General features: G+C 37.8%; 1 non-coding gene across 1 annotated transcript; it reads right to left on the minus strand.

The window, feature by feature from the left end:
* Positions 1–956: 956 nt before the first annotated feature.
* Positions 957–1075, minus strand: LOC118715863. Its single transcript, XR_004987002.1, has one exon. It is a non-coding gene; the product is annotated as a small nucleolar RNA SNORA61 (small nucleolar RNA).
* Positions 1076–5319: the final 4244 nt, after the last annotated feature.

Consider the following 5319-nt stretch of genomic DNA (forward strand, 5'->3'; position numbering starts at 1 on the left):
GCTAAAGCTCTGCAATGCCCCTGACTCAAATAGCCTCAATTTACACAAACTGATAAGGTAGCCATTGGCTGAGTGATTTGTTTCCAAACCCAAGACCCACTCTAGCAGACTGGTAATCAGAAGCCATTGCTTTGGGCACCATCCACGATTAGTCTGATCTCCTATGGGCATTGCATTTTCTCCTTTAATTGGATTTTCTTAAGTCACCTAAAGCAATGGTCAGGTGAAGAATGATGTTGGCAAAGAGAAAGAAAATGAGCTGTTATGATCATTAAAACAATGATTTTTCAGATAAAGTCTTGGTTAGTAGTAGACATCTTTGCACTCTTGGAATTATTGATCACTCCAACAAGAGAAAATAAGGTTACAATCTATGGTAATTAGGCCTGAACCAAAATAGTAATAATGTGGTTTTATAGATAGAAGAAAAAGCTTTTTTTTTTTTTTTTTTTTTACTGAATTGCTTGGGGCACTTGCAACAATTGCAACAGAAAATCTCTAATAGCATAGACAGGTGCAACTTACCCAGGAAGCATGTATTAATAAGTGTGAGTGCTCTTTACTGCCTCGTATTTCACCAACCATCAGTTTCAGGCATATAGACATTTTTACTCTTAATTATTCACCATTTTGACCATTTATCTTGCCAGCTAATATAATGAGAACTTCCATAAATGTTGTAATTGAATCCTCATAATAACACTATACAGTGAAAACTTTTTTAGTCCTATTTTAGATGAGGGAGATTAATTAACTTGTCCAAAATCACAGATCTTAAGCACAAGAGACAGGAGTTGATCTCACATTAATCTGACTCCAGATTTACCGTTAACCACCATTAACCACCAGCTGATACCTCCCTTCTCAGTTCTGAACAGCCCTAATGGTTTAAAATAACTTTTTTCATATAGGAAGCAATAGCCTGACTCTTACAGTTTTTTCTCCTTTTTTTTCTTCCTTGTTTAAAACTAGCCCACAGATTACAAGCACTGTGAGGCCAGCTTCAGAATTACTTTTCCTCCTTTATGACCACCAAGATCGGTGTTCAGATCCGATGGGAAAGAGAACTGAGGGCTGGCTCTTGAACTTTTCAAGTCTTGGTACTAGCTTAGAATTTTGAGGCCAAATCAAACCAATTTGCTCCTTGTCTAACTTATGTCTCAGGACAACGATGCTTTCTCTGAGACATCTCTTCCCTGAACTAACAGATCCCACGTGTCTTCATATCTTAGGAGTCCCAATCCTTTTGCCATGTCAAAAATTTATCCTCTCTAGCATTCCCATCACATTAGAATGAGTCCTTATATATACTGTTAACAAGCTTGGTGGGTTGAAAGAAGAATTTGAAAACATGGTATAATTTTTTATAAATATCATGTAATCATACAATAGATATTATTAGGTAGTAAAGTGCTATGGAAAGGGTCACTCATTTGGAAAATTATAGTTTTTGTGTTCTTTAATCTCTCTTTCTCTCTCCCTCTCTCTCTTACACACACACACACACACACACACACACACACACACACAATATGGTGGTAGATGCTCTGGTAGAATAAATGTATAAATGGTACCAAGAAGGACCAGAAAAAAAGAAAAAAAAATATATATATATATTAGAGCATTGGTGCATGACATTCATGCACTGGTGGGGGAGGGGTTCCCTCAGTCCAGCCTGCACCCTCTCATAGTCAGGGACCCCTCGGGGTATGACCACCTGCAGGCTTAGGCCCGCTCCCCATAGACATCCCCTGAGGGGTCCTTAGCGCTGCCATAGAGATGGAAGAGGCTTCTGACACCACTGCTGCACTTGCCAGTTGTGATCTGGCAGACCTCCCCCTATGGGAGTGCACTGACCACTAGGAAGCAGCTCCTGCATTGAGTGTCTGCCCCCTGGTGGTCAGTATGTGTCATAGCGACTGGTCACTCTGCCATTCAGTCAATTTGCATATTAGTCTTTTATTATATAGAATGGATATATATAATCAGCTCACAAGACAGTTCACTGTGGTAGATTGCAAAATGGGCCATTGATCTCATATTTTTTGTTCTTGGCAATATGTATTTGCATCTCTTCCAATCAAAAGATGAAGTCTGTTTATCTTCCCTGCTTTTAGCTAAACAATGAGGCAGAAAGATGCTGTGCCCGCTCTGAAGCTAAGCCTAAAGAAGCTTGCAAACTTTCACTCAGTCCCTTAGAAACCTGCCCAGCTGCCATGTGAAAACTGCAGGCTAACCTGACAGAATATGAGAGACATGGAACAGAGATGAACTGTCTGTCATACTTGAAGCTGGCTGAGAAAAGCCAGTAGCTGGCCAACCTAACAGCTGACCACAGGCTCATAAGTGAGACCAGTTGAGACCAGAATAACTACTAAGCTAAAGTTTCCCCAAATTGCCAATCTGAAGATCCGTGGATTAAATAAGTAGATGTTTTAAAGCAACTAGGGTTTTGTTTTTGCGGTTGTGTGTGTATGTGTGTTTTGGGGGAAAGGGTTGGGGGGGATTGTTACACAGTAAAAGCTAACTGATATACCATGACTGCAGCTAATGTTTAATATCCTCAAGAAACAAGCTGTTTTTGTCATAACAATGCATGTCTGGTACCATTTCTTTTTGTTTAAAAATATCTTAAAAAATAAAAATAGAAGGAAAGAATAGGTCAAAACCGGTTTGGTTCAGTGGATAGAGCGTCGGTCTGCAGACTGAAGGGTCCCAGGTTTGATTCCGGTCAAGGGCATGTACATTGGTTGCGGGCACATCCCCGTTAGGGGGTGTGCAGAAGGCAGCTGGTTGTTGTTTCTCTCTCATCAATGTTTCTAGCTCTGCCCCTCTTTCTCTCCCTTCCTCTCTGTAAAAAATCAATAAAATATATTTTTTTTTAAAAAAAGAAAGAAAGAATAGGCCACATTGACCAAGTGGGAGATAAACTTTCTTTTTCCTTAAACAATACACAGATGGCCACCGACCAAATCTGTGTCTCATGCAATAAATTGTGGCAGTTAATGCACATTCTTACACTCGAGAGGGTTCCTACAAGCTGCTATTTCTATATGACATGAAAACATCTGATTCTGCCTTCTTCTCACTCTGCCCTTCTGTCTCAGTCAGTTGTTTAAAGCCAAGAAGTTCCTAACAAAAAAGAAGCATCAAAAACCTTACTGTAAACTGTAACCTTTCCCATTGTCCCCATGAGTAGATTCTGTTTTGACATCTATCACCCTTGGCAATTCTCTGGTGGGTCCTCAAGATCTGTGTTCCAGCCTTTCTGAAGGCTGCTCTGATTCTCTTTTGCATGTAAAATGCACTCCATTGCTTTTCCAAACTGAAAAATCTAAATGGGAAAATGACAATGGACCCAGTTATTATAAATTAATCACCGATGGAGACAGAACAGTTTCTATCACATTATGAATTCAGACGAACTCAATTCCCAGTTGGAACTTCTGAGATTCATTGTGCTTCATGTACTTGTCAATCTTCCAGTCTTAAAATGACATAGTGGCAGTCCTTGGTAAGAATGTCAAGGGATATTAATCAGAAATCAAGGCAATTTAGTATGTAACTTGCAAAGCAGTAACACTAAGGTAATAACAATTGCCAAATTTTAATTTGTACATTATTAACAGTATGTTTGTTGCCGGCATTGTAGTTATATTTTGATTAGAGTACAAACTGCCTAATTAGACTATCAGAATCGGAAGACTGGCGTTACCATTTATGAGCTCTTTGACCTTAGACAAGTTCACTGATATCTCAATGCCTGAGTTTTTACACCTCAAAAGTACTTCTACAATGGTCAATGTGAGGATTAAATGAGCTACATGTTTCTTCATCTAATATGCTGGAGGCACTGTTATGTTGTGTACCAATGGGGAAAAAATGGCATTGAATTACATACTGATTTTGGAAAGTTTAATTGTAGGGAAGACAAAGAACATCTTAGAATTGATGAGATTCAGTAATATTGGTGAAGTGCTATGTATGTTTTTTGCTAAAACAAACAAGCAAATACTAGGGTATATCTAGTGTTTCCCATATTTGATCAATGTTCATACCTTATTTAAAAAGAAAAAAAATCATGGAATTTCCACAACCCTATGTTGGAAAACTATTTCAAATAACATACCATAAATATAAACTAAGAGGAGACTCTAAACATCTTATATCTATAAAACTTATCCAAAAGAAAGAAAGGAAAAGAAAACGTGAAGGGGAAAAGAGAGAGTTGATCATTCAGATAACCTGGTTTCCTACCAGGTTAATCTATTTTTGCCCATCCCTGTATTTTGGGGCAAAATTCTTTTTAAAATATGTAATCTTTAAAAATCAGTGTTAAGTATGACATAATAAAGACAAATGATGAGGAAATGTGATTTTCCCCCCCAATTTTATTCATTTTATGGAAAACTTATTTTATCCTTCAATGATAAGTTCAGCTGTTTAAGAAAACAACACATGAATACCTAAAAACATTAAAATGGTATGTGTAGTCACATGTTTTTAGTTATTTGAAATAAGTCTTGGTTCTGCCTGTCCAGTGATAAACATTACCAAGGCTGATTCTGTAACTCACAATGGACTCCCATTAGGGGATCTGTAGAATAATAAAGATCTTGACCAACAATAGGGTAAAGGCCTGGGGTGGGGCAGAGGAAGGCTGGAGAGGGTCAATGTGGGATGGGAGGATGAGGGGAGGGGACATTTGTAATAATTTCAACAATAAAGTTTTATTAAAAAAAAAGTTATCCAACCCTGAAATTAAATGTATTAATACATATTAGAATATCGATAAAACTATAAAACCCACTAACATAACATCATTCTGTTGTTTTCCGGACAACAACCTGTGCTCACAAAGGGAACTGTGTGGTACATGCTACTGAGATTCCGACTTGAGAGAGTGGGACATCCTTTCCAGCAGGGTCCTCTGAGAGACCCGATCTGCCTACCACTCTTCTCCATGCACACACGCCTGAGAAATCGCTTTTCATAATAGTATGTTATTTACCCTTCACTGGGAAGAAAGATACAATTTCCTAATTAAGTCCAGCTCTGTATTTTGTTTTGTTTTAAATCTCATAACAAAACTTAAAAAAAAAAATTCAATTGGCATACTATGATACTAATTCAAATCGAACAATATAAACGTGAACTCTGATACATCTTGGTAATTCCTCTTAGGAGGTAGCCATCCATGCTACCAAAAGTACTCATTTTTTTAAGAGCCCATGAAAATAACTAAAATCATGATTTAGTACCTCTGTCTCATTTTATCAATCATCTATTTGTTAATGTGTCTTTTAGGATCTCAAGCAC

The sequence above is a fragment of the Pipistrellus kuhlii genome, unplaced genomic scaffold, assembly GCF_014108245.1.
Source record: "Pipistrellus kuhlii isolate mPipKuh1 unplaced genomic scaffold, mPipKuh1.p scaffold_m20_p_11, whole genome shotgun sequence".
NCBI lineage: Eukaryota > Metazoa > Chordata > Mammalia > Chiroptera > Vespertilionidae > Pipistrellus > Pipistrellus kuhlii.